Source organism: Meles meles, chromosome 3 (assembly GCF_922984935.1).
Source record: "Meles meles chromosome 3, mMelMel3.1 paternal haplotype, whole genome shotgun sequence".
NCBI classification, from domain to species: domain Eukaryota; kingdom Metazoa; phylum Chordata; class Mammalia; order Carnivora; family Mustelidae; genus Meles; species Meles meles.
Window position 1 is genome coordinate 69,806,843 of NC_060068.1, and position 14,247 is coordinate 69,821,089.

Below are 14,247 nucleotides of genomic sequence, written 5' to 3' on the forward strand. Positions count from 1 at the left end.
GAAATGTCTGTTCATATCTTCTGCCCATTTCTTGATTGAATTATTTTTCTTTGGGTGTTGAGTTTGGTATGTTCCTTATAGATTTTTGGATATTAGTCCTTTATATGATAAGATATTTGCAAATATCTTCTCCTATTCTGTAGGCTACATTTTAGTTTTGTTGATTGTTTCCTTTGCTGTACAAAAGCTTTGAAGTCCCAATAGTTCATTTTTGCTTTTGTTTCCCTTGCATCTGGAGACGTGTCTAAGCAAGAAGTTGCTAGAGCCAGGTCAAAGAGGTTGCTGCCTGTGTTCTCCTTTAGGATTTTGATGGATTCCTGTCTCACATTTAAGTCTTTCATCCATTTTGAGTTTATTTTACTGTATGGTGTAAGAAAGTGGTCCAGTTTCATTCTTCTGCATGTGGCTGTCCAATTTTCCTGACAACATTTGTTGAAGAGCCTGTCTTTTCTCCATTGGATATTCTTTTTTGCTTTGTCAAAGATAAGTTGACCATAGAGTTGAGGGTCCATTTCTGGTGATCTCTGTGTCTGTTTTTGTGCCAGTACATTACTGTCTTGATAACTACAGCTTTGTAATAGAGCTTGAAGTCCAGCTTCAAGCTGTGATGCCTCCAGCTTTGGTTTTCTTTCACTTTTTTATCCTCATTATATCAACTTTATTTAAATCATTTTATCCTCATTATATCAACTACTTACTTCAGACAAACCCTCAAACTGTACCTCTTATCTTTTATAAATGTTCTAGATATGAGGAAGATGGAGATAAAAGACAGTTTGTGCTCTCAAGGAACACAGAGACTAGAGAAGACCATTGTGTATCATATCATATATAATATGGAGTGATGCCATAAAATATGTGGTAGGATGAAGGATATAATTGGTTATAATTGGATATAAAAAGATATAATATGAATAGGATATAATTGGTGCTCAGAGGAGGAGTATCTAACCCTATATTGGATATAGAAAATTATCCAAAGAAAGTTCATTTGTTCATTTGTTAATGAGATCTAAACTGAGTTTGAAGATTAAATTGAAAAAGCCAGGTAGACAAAGTGGAGACATTATTCACGACCTAGAGATGTAAAACTGTAGGACACTTCTGGGGAACAACAAGTGAGTTTATTTTGTTGGAGGGGACACATTTAGAAGCTGCTGCAGATGAGACTAAATAGATAGCACAAGCCAGATTATGAAGGACCATCTCTGCTGAGATAAGAACATTTTATTCTGAACATATAGAGAGACTTTAGAGGGCTTTATGGGGATGGTATGAGCAGACATGCATTTGGGGGAATAATGGCATGTGGAGAGTGGAGAGCATAGCAGAACTGGAGGGCTGGGTACAGAAATGTGTGATGAGCAGCAGAAAAATGTGTTAGGGGTCTCTTTGCAATGACTTAGATTTGAAATAGACTAGTGACACTGGGAGAAGAACAGGAGTTAGAGCTGAGGTATTTAAACAAGTTGTGTACTAAGGCTTAATAATGAATTAGAGATGGAGGGAAAGTGGGAGAAAAGAGGAGTACACTCAGGTCTCTTGTTTGGGAGACTGGCTGTGAGAGCTTTTCCTTCGCATTCCTTAAAGCCTTTACTTTCCCCCCGCCCTTTAAATCTGTCCTTCCACCCATTTATTGCTTTAATATCACACCTCCCCTTGCCCTCATCAGTGAAAATCTGGAAAGATAAAGTGCCATGAACTATTCTACTCTATTCCAGTAGCTATATAATTTTCACTAACACTTAACTGGTTATTACTCCGAGGGACTTTTTGTTTACCTGTCATTCTTAAATGCAGTAAAGAGTATCTACTGATAGAAAAACCAACCAGTGACAAATTGTGTTAAATAGATCCACCATAGTGGAAGAATTTATTAAGACATAATGATTAATATAGAACATTGAGAAACTAAGATATGCTGTGCAAATTTTCTGGAAATCCCAAGTACATAAACTTTTCCTTCTTCATCCAGAAAACCAGAAATTTAGGACACGTGTTCACAATAGATGAGACATAGAGCTCTCATATACTTTACAGATGTTGACTATTTCACACATAATTTTAGTTCTCTAAGGCTGTGTACCAAGAATAATTATTATGTTTGGTACTAATATGAGAGGACAGTATTTTTTCAGTAGAACTTCACCTCATTTTTTTATCAAATTATTTTCCTTAATAGCCTCCTATAGTACATACTATATTTTGCAATTATATGTATGACATATTTAGTATATTAGCTCAGTTGGCTAGAATATGGTTATTGTAGAAGAGTTTGCTAATTTCTCATATTACCCATTCGACTGTTCTTTCCTTTTGTTACAGACCCACCCTGCATGACCACCCAGCTCTATTCCCTAGTGCTTAGCATCCCTTTTAGCTTCTTATCTTGTAACTAAATTCTTTCTAGTGGGATATGAGTAGAAATATATATAACTTTCAGGTCTTGTCCTTAAAAATAATATGTCTTGGTCACCTTTTCCCTGCCTCTTTGTCTTCTCCCATCGGTGTGCTTGCAAAAGGCAAGAACAGGAAATTTTCTTCCACCCCAGATAGAAGACCCATGATAAAGAAAGCAGTGTCAACCTGCCAGCTTGGGTCCTGGATTACCATGTCAAAGCTGCTCATTAACTATTTTCTCCTGCAGAGTCATATGAGAGAGAAAGACACATCTGTCTTCTTCATGGCACCATATTTTCTGTCTCTTATAGAAGCGTCTTCTCTATCCAGACTCATACTGGTGATCATGACAAGGTTTGCAGTTCCAGTGTAACACAGCCAATGGTTTTCACACAAGAACAACTGTCTCAAACATATGTTATAAAAGGAACAAGTTATCAAAGAAACTGGGCAGGGTTGAGGGCAGATGGATGGAGAACGTGCAGATACATCATAGCAAAATGATCACGAGGACGGGAAAAATAATGATGAATCACATGAATAGTTTTTGTTCCCACTGTTCTCTACCTCCCACTCCCAAACTTTCATTAACTCCAAGCTCAACACTTAGAAATTGAGTATGTGGAAGATGGGCCATCAAAACAATATTCTATCTGGAATTTGAGACTGGTTCCTAACTCTTAGCTACACTGATCACTGATAATTGCCCATGACATAGAGGGTAACCACTCTATGATTGATGAAATGCTTAATGCGCATGTATCAAAAAACACTGAATTGATAAACTTTTTTTGTGCTGTGAGTAAAACCTACAAACAGGCACAGCTGGTCAGCAACTTGGTCATTTGGACTTTCCATTCTGAAAAAAAAAATCCTTACTCATTTTCACTTCTTGCCTCCTACAAACTACATTTGGATTTTACACGTTAGACTATGACATCTCACTTCTAAAAACTAAAATGTAAAGGTTTGGGCGGTATTATTCATCAGCTTGTTTAAAAATGCATTTGAATTCATATTTATAGCATCATGCAAATATAAATATCATGAAGCAAGAATAAACACTGTGCCTTAAAGTGTCTCATTCCAAGAGTGTGTGGAAACCTTTAGAAGTGGGCAATATAAAAATCACACTGCCTGATTTTATTTATCATCTACCCCTTGAGGAGTGGGCAGACTAGAAAATTTGTGCATTTCTTCAGAAGTCAGCTTCATCTGGAAATAGGACAAGGTGTGAAACTGAGAGTAAAGTCTCAAAGTAATGTGGTTGACAGTGCAATATGAATTAGTGTAATGTAGATTATTTTTCCCTTAGTTCACTGAACCTGCAGCACTACCAAAAGCCTAATAGAATTCCCTCCAAAAATAAAGTTGATCTTCAATTCATGACATTTCAGAGTTGATTACCATGATACCAAGATGGCATATGGGTTTCAAATGCCAACATTAGTCTTTCAGTAACAAACTATGGACTCAATAGAGGTTGAAGTGAGAGCCTAAAAATTTAGGCCCTGGTGTGTTCAGCATTTCTGCAAAACTTGAATGGAAGTCTATGTTTTGACAGATTATCGTTGACTTTAACTAAATCAAAGAAACTGTATTTGAGCAAAGCATGCAAAATATATTATACTGCTTAAGAAGCAGAGTGAATTCTTAGGTCTGGATAATTTATCATTGGTTTTACAGAGATTTTTAAAAAGTCTGATGAAGAATATGATTATTTTCTTAGTAAACAAAAGAAGTACCTGTTAGTAACTCTTTAAAAAGACTTCTCCATCAAAGAAATACGTACACCTACCAGCAAAAAGAGAATACTCTTGGGGCACCTGGGTGGCTCAGTGGGTTAAGGCCTCTGCCTTCGGCTCTGGTCATGATCCCAGGGTCCTGGGATCAAGCCCCACAATGGGCTCTCTGCTCAGCAGGGAGCCTACTTCTCTCTCTGCCTGTCACTCTGCCTACTTGTGATTTCTATCTGTCAAATAAATAAATAAAATCTTAAAAAAAAAAAGAAGAAAATACTCTTGTACTACTTAATAAGACTTACTTGAAATAAATTTTCCTCATTTTTCCATCAGTATTTTCATTATTCCATATTAGAATGACTTAAGAAATTGTGGAGTGATTTATTTAAAATTCAGAATTTTACTGAAGTTAGAATTTTTAAAATTTAGTTTTCTTTTTTTAGTTTTTCTTTTTTCTGGTAAAAGTAAATAAGTGAGGTGGTAGAATAAGAAAAGAAATACAGAGTGGTAGTATATTTAGAAGTTATCTTTTGAAAACATTACTACTTTTTCAGAAAAAAAAAATTCTTAAAGGTGCAGAGAATAAAACTGTAAGGGAGGAGTTGTAAAGCAAAATATAAATGTCAGTAGTAAGTGTAATTTATTGGTCCTAAATGACTAACTAGTTTTGAGAAATAGTTAACTTCCATTTGGTCTGAATAGAGTATCTGGGGTTATAAACAAATAAGCCTATTTGACTGGGAGGACAGATAGCAAAATAAATTAATATATCCAGAGATTGAATGATAAATACACTTCTCCCTTGATAGTACATTTTTCCAAAGAATTTGAGATTGTTTATAATGACCATCTTTACTTAGAAACCCCTTTATCAAGATGGCAGGAATGCAGCCTGAATTAAATATACATCATTTATGTCTCCTAATTTTAGTCAAGTTCTTATTTTTTTTTAACACAGAATCATCCTTTGTTGGCATGCAACAAAAGACAGGAAAGTAAGATGTAAAATATAATGTATATTTATCATAATCTGAAATAGACAAATGTATTTTTATTTGGATTTTTTTTGGAAACCTACACACATGTATCAACATCAAATGTAAGAATATAATATTCTTGAAACTTATTAAAAGACATATAAGTCACTCAGTCCAGGAAACTAGGGATGAAAAATACTGGGACAGGCCCATGTTTTCCCCCTAATAAATAAAAATTTTTAACATGGCTCTGGGATCTTTTCTGCCTATGAGCACAGTATATTATGGAAAGGAATTAAGCTCTAGGTATTTCAGTAACTACAGATATCTTAAGATTGGAGATATTTCGTGTATAGTGTATATTTAACCACACACTCCAGTTCCCATATCACCAACTGATAATGGACTATTCAGCTCATATATTCTGTTAATTTGGCCCACCCGGAACTAAACTTTTCTTTCTTTCTTAATGGACAGATTCTACTCTTGTCCTCATTTTATTACTATTACCACCTCTTTCCTATTGTTCTGGATTAGAATTATTTTTTCCCTCACCTTTCTCATCCGCACAGCAATTTACAACTTTGCACACTCGGTAGTACTTGTTTTCTCCTTTCCATTTCAACTTCCATTTGGTTTAGAATCCTAAAGTCTCACCCTTAAACTCATACCTACACTTTCCAAACTTCTGTCTTTGCCTCTCATATCTTCTCTCTTTAAAAACACTTTGTACATTGTTGCAAAATTAATTTTCCTTAAACATCATTTTCATCATTCCACTTATGTGTTTGATAATGTGGAGGACCCATAGCCCTGAATCTTAGGCTTCCTAACTCTGTGCCAGTGGATGTGTAGTGTCACTCTCCTGCCTCACTTTCAAGTGTGAAAATGAAGGTGTTGGACAAATCATTCTCAAAGTTTGCTCTATCACATGTTTTATTGTGATTATGTGGTCCTATGAGCAACCTGGCCTTCCCACTACCTACAGCAGCAGTTCTCAAACTTGACTGTACAGAAGAGTCACCTGCTATATTGTTATTTTCCATTTGCCCTCTCCCATATATTCTTTTTTTTTTTTTTAAGATTTTATTTATTTATTTGACAGACAGAGATCACAAGCAGGCAGAGCAGCAGGCAGAGAGAGAGGGGGAAGCAGGCTCGGTGTTGAGCAGAGAGCCAGATGTGGGGCTTGATCCCAGGACCCTAGGATCATGACCTGAGCCGAAGGCGGAGACTTTAACCCACTGAGCCACCCAGGCTCTCCAGTCTCCCATATATTCTTTATCCTTCTCTACTTTGTCTCATGCCCCAGGAGGATAACCCCCACTGAGTACACCATCTAGGTTCCCTTGCCCACTGGTTTCTCCCAGGATTTGGCCAATGGGAGACACTGACAGAAGACCGGTGTACAGGAGAAGAGTGTCAATGTATTTTTTTTTTCCTTTAAAAAAATGCCTTTAAGAAGGGCAGATCTTAGTCTTTTTCTGTTTGGGAATCACATCTCTAGCAATAGTTTTGTCCCTCTGACTATAGCTCCTACCAGGAGGCCAAATGGATTCCAGATGTTACTAATATCTGGCCACCTTCTCCTTAACACTGAGTTTGTTGCATTAACCTTGCTCACACTTTTGCAAGTTGTCCCTTCATTAAACCCTCTTCATTTAAATCCTTTTTCTGGGATCCTGATCAGTAGATGGGAAGAGGTTTTTGGTTTTGTTTTGTTTTGTTTTACTACCAATACTCCAGTCAGTAGAATCAGAAACATTGCAAGTAGGGCCCAAGTAGAAGTGATTTACAAAAGCTCCTCCTGATAGATTATAAAGTCCAAACATTTTATATCTTATTCAAGGCCATGTGTCATCTGATACCAGCTCATCTTTTTGATCTTTTCCATCTTTTGCAGATACTACAGAAAAAACAGTCTCTCACAACAAAATTTGGCCAGATAATAATTTTGCCAGGAGGCTAATTTAAAGAAACATCAACAAGTACAAATGAACATAACATATGCTAGACACACTGCTACATGGTCAAAAAAAAAAAAAAAAAAAAAGACTTCCCAAAGTGGATCGATACTGGAGTCATGGGGAATTATCAGCACAAAATCTTGTGGAAAGAAGTGACTTTAGATTTAATGAAATATGTTAAGAAGGACAGGTCTGTCAAGGTACCATATTCTTCTTAGTTTTCTCATACCTGTGAAATGCAGCGTCTCAAACTATCATTTACACGGTTTTCCAGTAGGTATATTTCTCTTTTAATTTGGTCAGTTATTAAGAAGTACCATATTTGACTTTCATATTTTCTCACTTGCCTTGATTACCACCGGTTTACAAGCAAAGAAGTGGACAAAAAAGTTGGCAGGTAGGGTGAAAGAAAAAAGAGATACCACCGTTCTTCAGTTACACAGGAACTGGTGATATTTGGAGCAAACACATGGTGGCTAGTGCCTTTAGTTATTTGTAGTTCTAGGATTCTCAGATGCTTTCAAGTCTTGATTGTCTGACAGATCATTTCTTCCTTGCGCTTGTCATAAAGGCTTATTTCAACTCCTCTAATCTCGGCTGGATGGCTACCATTCACTGCTGGTGGGAAGTGGTTTCAAATCAGTAGGTCAACCCAATCTTTTGGGGATAGAACCATTTATTCAATAGTTATAGAATGCCAACCACAACCAACCAGAACACCCTAAATCTGATGTCTGGAGCTGATCATTAAAACAAGACTTTACCAGATGTGGTCCTTATTTGAGTTAGTAATAACACTGGTAAAATGAAATGAAAAATGTGGCAGTTATATAATTTATTTACTCTAGATCCATTTGCAGAGTAGCTGCTTGAGGATTTGAAGTTTGATTGCAGTATGTTATGGCACCGTTATCCCTACTTGTGTTCCGTTTTGGATGGGGCGGAGGATACAGTGGTAATGACCACTATGAGTAATTTACCTGAAGCACAGCAATTAATATCACTGTTGTTCTCTTACTGCTCACAGATAAAACAGATCTTGGCCAAATTACTAAAGTCATTTAATAAATTACTTTGATTTCAGTGCCTAAAAGAAGAGGCAAATGGATGTCAGTTTTGAGTTAGAGTATTCTGCTGGAAGAACTTTTTATTCCAGTTAATGGGATATAGTCTAGGGTGGTCAGCTCCTGCATAGAGGAGAACAAGATGGTAATGTTTAATCAGTTATACCTTAGCCAGTTTAGTCAAGTGTAAAAATGTGAAACACTTCTCAGGAAAAGAGTTACTTTGATTCATAAAGAATCTTTCCTCCAATATGAACTTTGTAGTTTTTTGTTTAGTAGGATGTATTGAGTTGCCATTAGTACCCAGTGGTGAACCAGCCAGTAACTCTGAGGTCTCTAAAAACATTGATGACTTTGGTTCTTCTGGCTGTAACCAGATACGGAAAAAATAAAAATTGCATTTTCTCTCCATTTAGTTCTAAGGTTCAAACTTCAGTGTTGAAGTAAGGTTGTACCCTGTGGGAGGGTACCTCCCTGCTAGGATTACTGTTTAATACACAGGAAGATTATAAAAGCATGTCAATGAACATTGTGGGGGGCTTTTTTCAATCAATCAGAATGTATGGTTTATACTGTAGTCAAGGCACTTGAGCTGCCTTAGAATGAAATAAAATCTTAGCAGGTATTGTGGGTCTTGGAAGGGACTGTGTGACTATGTCATTAGAAAACCATTTTTTTTTTCAGTCTTTGAATTCTTTAACCAAAAAAAAAAACAAAAAAAAAAAAACCAACAACTTTGGCAGAGAGAAGAATAGTATGTCTTCTAAACACTAAAAAATTCTCTCAGAGGCCTTTCCAAGATGTTTTGGATGGCTCTCTGCCTCTCCCTCTCGGCAGCCCCCTCTTCCATCAGTGTTTGCAGAAGGTCAATAAGCCCTGTGCAGGCGGGTGCTGGGGAGTGCATATGTGAGAAAACCTGCTGTTGTTGCGGTAAATGCAGTGTCCACAAATTCATTAGGAATGCATTTGTTCCTGGAAGTGCTAGCTATTCCGGTAACTGGCTGCCGCCAGTGTTTTTAACCATATTCTCCACTTCTCTGCAGACGGTACAGGGCAGAAAACCAGGCTTCTGTTCTCACTGCCTGCATCAATTTGTAGTTTGTTACTTGATCGGCTCGTTTTACCTTTCGTCTAGTGTAAAGGGCAGTCTGGGACACTGTAGTTATGTCTGGGGCCTTCTTATTAGACTTTATGATGAAAAGGGGCTCTCTAGGGTAACGAAAACTATGAATCTACTTATTCGGCTCTAAAGAAAATACCAGGCGTAAGGAAGAGCTGAAAAATTGTAGGCAGTGTGAAAATTGGAGGAAAATAACTTCTACCTTCCAGATTCTCTCATATACAATAGAAAAAATGTATATATAGTGATTCCTTTAACATGTTAACAATTATTTTATTAAGGATTCTTTTTCTCTCTGAAAAAATAGATAGCATCTCCATTCTTTCTAAACAACACTCTTGGAAGCTAGCTCTCTGAATGGCAATAATACTAATATTACCTGTAAACTAGAAGGAGAAATTTGAAAAAGGCAAAATGAATTGTGTGCTAAAATGGCCAGAACTGTATGGGCATACACCCCCAAAATCAAACACTACTATTTTTAACCTGATCTGACTGCCAAAATGACAAGGATAAAAGAGTACATAAAAATGGACCCCTGCCTTTTTCTAAAAAAAAATAACAACAACCAAAAAAAAAACAAAACCCAGCTCTGGTCTGGCTTTTTTGAAGTAATTCACCTTAAGGGGGTGACAACATTGAACTTCCTGTGATAACAGTATCTGACACAACATGGGTTCAGCTTACTTGTAACTGGCACGTTAGAACTCGTGAGAAGTGCGAGGCCCTTCCATCACGAATGAAACACATCTGTCCAGGAAATACACTTCACCGTGCCAAAATGCTTTTAGTGTATCTGCCCCCTGAGTGCCCTCTCAAGCTACAATTCCCTGTCAGCAAGTACCTTGTAATTCCTTTCCTTTTATGTTGATGAAAGTCTTGATCTATTATGCCAATATCGCATACTTTCCAGTCTCCCAGAAACTACTACTCAGTAATACGCACAGGAGATCATGCACTGTTACTTAGACAACGAGTCTCAGCTAAGAGCATCAGGTTTTGCAGAAAAGCCATAGCTAGGTGGTCAGACTTTTTAATATGGCTCAGGTTCCGCTTTGGAAAAGGGGGAAATGAAAAAGGAAAAGAAAGAAGGCCAATGATGAGGTGAGATGCTAGAGAAAATGATGCGTTGCTTTTCAAGGCAGCCAAGAGGAATGAGTCAAGGAGGGACCTGACTTGCTTTGTTCTCCAGCCTAGTGAGTTGTGAGTCTATCCAGCGAGTTCATGTTAGGATGAGTCAGAGCTGGAAGTCCCCACGAGGTTCCACTTATATCAGCAGTAGCGGCAAAGCCTCCAAATGAAGGCTGGGTGACCCCTACCCCCATTCTTGAGAAAAGCATAAAAGTCCAGGTTGTCTCTATGTTTTAAGTTACTCAGGCATTCAGAAGTACATCATAGTCACAGTCACTCTCAAGAGCTAACTGAATTCTTAAGGTCAAGAGTTCTGGAGTTCGCACAATTAGATGTGATGTTCACCTGGACCAAAGAGTCAGGAAATGTGAAGATTCAGGAGTGTCTTGAGTTGAAAATCATCAAAGCTACCACAGTTGATTTCTTGGCGATAGTTTCTAGATGACTCGGGTATCATTAGCTGTTGAGGATTTATGCTGACCATGAGCCAGCCACCATGTTTGGTGCTGAGGTTACAGGGCAAGTAATAACTAGCACACCTGCTACTGCTGACTGCACCCCAGGCAATGTTCTAAGCATTTTTACAGTATGACCTCATTCAGTCTTCACAACAACTTTCAGAGAAAGGTATTGCTATGATAGCAGTCTTACAGGTGAGGAAACTGATGTGGGGAGGTTGAACAGCTTGCCCTAGGTTACAGGACTATGAGGTGGCAGAGCAGGGCTTCAAACCAGGCAGCCTGGCTGTGCTCATAGGCTCCACTGGTCTCTCACATCCCATGATCATTAAACACAGACAGAAACACCGTCAGTTAAATGACCACCATGGTCCCAGTAAATTGATGATAAAATCAAGAAGACAACCCATCCACCTCTGGGTCCCGGACCACTTGCGGTCAGGCCTCTGAAACACAGCCCAATGAGAGCTGAGAAATATCTATAAGCTCTTCCACAGCCCCAGCTTTGCTGGACAAAATCCAGCCCTTGGAATGTGGCTTTATTTTTTTAGGTTAACTATTTAATCTTTTGTTCTTGAACTGTTCAATGAAAACAAAATGAAGTCTCACATTCTGAATTCAATATGTCAGATCCTGTATTTTATATCCAAAACCCACTCAAAAGAAAGATGGTATCTTCAAGGCAGGACTAAAGTTTCATCAGCTCTTTTTCTTTTCTGATATGATAGCACACTGCTTTATTACAGAAGTCTTCGAGAGTTGTGGGAGTTTTAAACCAGAGTCCTCGGTGGATGTTTCTCAATGAATAATACAGGATTTGCAATAGACCTTTTAGCCTCCATGTCCCAGGCATTGTGAGAGGAGGATAATAAATCCCCTGGCATAGGTACAATTCAGATTTTCAACTCCATATTCATATGATTGTTTAATATTTATTGACAAGTACTATTTGTTGGAGGCCCAAGTCGGCCAAACATTTAAAGTAATTTCCCTCAGTAGAAACTCTAGTTTATAAAAATAACTTGGCAAATAATTTGTAAGTGATGTTCTGAAGTGATCAGCATGCCATCTAAGGAAATGTTGAAGTCAGTATGCTATTTTAAAGAAGGAGCACACAAAAGTTTCCAATACAATTTATTATGAGACAAAGTCGTAGGTGGAAAAAATCATTAATATTATTCTTCGGGTGGATATAACAGATCGAAAAGCACTCCATTTAAAGCATGTCACTGCAGGAGTGACTTAATTATTCATTTTGCCTTCTGAGTCATGTGTTCAAGCTTTGTAACCTTTTGGTTAAAAAAAAACCTGCCATTTACATTTTAGTTTGGGAGCTGTTTTTAATAGTTTGTAAAAGGAAGCGAAATGAAAATTTAAGTCACTACCTCTATCATAAAGTAAGACGTGGCCCATTTTCTTTTTGATGCAACTCTAATTCTTTCATCTGTTTAATTTGAACGTATATAAATAAACTACACGAGATGTGTAGTTACATAATCTGTAGCTATACAAGTCAGTTACTCTCCAGGGTAGTATTCCAAACACTGCAGGCATTAAATTTCTTTAAGAACTTTACAACTTAGTAGTGGGAAATAAGAGTTGTGTGTCTCTCTTTTACATGTGTGATATTAGGCTGATAATATCAACTGTATATATGAAGAATGCAAAAGAAGGAGCAATCTATTTGAGACATCAAAATGCTTCCGGGAGAGAATGCATCTGAGAAGGGTTTCTAGCAGTGGGCCTGGACGGAAGTCCCTGGAAAGAGGAAATCAGGCCAGTACCTGAGAAATGACCCAAAAGCCAAAAATTAAGCATGGCATCAGGAAGAAAAAGAGTGGAGAGGTAAATTTAATAGGCACAGAGTGCCTTAAAATAGTTAAGGCCAGAAAAGCTGGTTAAACATTAGAATGAATCTTCTAGCTTCTATCTCATCTAATATGGTAAAGACCTTGAGAGAATGGTCATTGAGTCACTGTGGTTGCCCTTTATGCAAGTATGTCACCCAGTGCTTTGTAAGGCGGACAAAATAGAATAAAGACTAGAGATAGCAAAGGCCAATCAGGAGAGAGAAGGAGGGGAGTAATATGATGGGCTAATGTGATGAACTCACAGGACCTAAAAGGACAAAGAAGGAATGGGGCAAGAGAGAAGATTTGTGGTGTTGGGCTGAGGAAGTATCTCAAAACTCCATCATCTGATTAGATTAAACATGGATTAAGAACTTTGAATTTCTATGACTCTTTTTTAAACCTTGATGAACAGGAGAAACATCCCAAAGAGAAGTATCGGTGCAAAAAAGATAAGCCTAACAGTAAGCATCTATTTATCCGCGGCTGCAGTCAGTTTAATACGTGGGAGGCTGTTAAGAACCTCTCAAAACCACACAGCATATTCACCAAAGTAGATTTGCAGTTTGAAATCATCAGAGCAGATGCATTTCCTATGACCAGGAGTATTACTAAAAATATCCTCCAGGTTTTTTTGTTCCAGATGAAAGTGCTGCTTGGGTGAATTTGAGCTTTCAAGTTGAAGGTGCTACTATTGTTACTTAGATGTGTTCTTCTTGTCTGAGAGTGTTACTTCCTGTGGTGTGAGTGTCCCCATGATGACTGTAGCTCATTCTTTGGCCCCTTGCAGAGATTGGGGAAGAGTCTTAGAGCCAAGAGTGACAGGGCTCGTGGCTTTCTAAGTTAAGGTCATAGAGAGTGCAGCGTTTTGTTGCACCACTCTCTTCAGCAGTCTCAATGGAACAGACCACCCTGGTCACTTTTGAGTGACTGACAGCTCAGTTCTGTGTGGATTCCAGCTTAGCACCATGCAAGCACAGGAGAGTTTGTATCCCACAGACTTGTACTCTAATTTCATGTAGTCCTGTTGCTTGCAAACTCATTTAACCTAAGGTGGAGGAATGGCTACTTTAGAAATCTGGCTTCATCAGTTCTGTCAAAGGTCGTTATTTGGTTGTATAAATTTAAACCGAATTGTTGGCAACTACCAAAATGGACATTCAGAAGTAGAGCTTCATCTTCATCTCTCCTATCTCTTGCTATCATACTGATTATTAATAACAGTTCATTTCACGTATCACATTGGTCATCGATTAGAGAATTTCAGTGACTCAGAAATGTCCTTGGCTACCTGTTGCATACCGAGCATGTAGCCAGCCAGCTCTGAGGACTCAAAAGAAATACAGAGAATAGTTTTATCCTCAAGTGGTTTAGTGTCAAAGCACAAAACTAGAAAAACATACCTTTTCTGAAAATCTTTGTCTATAACTTTAAGAAGGTATCTGTTAAGTGCTCATTGAAGCCTTAAGACAAGTATAGGTTGCCTGGTCACATAAACTCATGTATGAACTTTCTAAATATTATTTACTTGAGCCTTT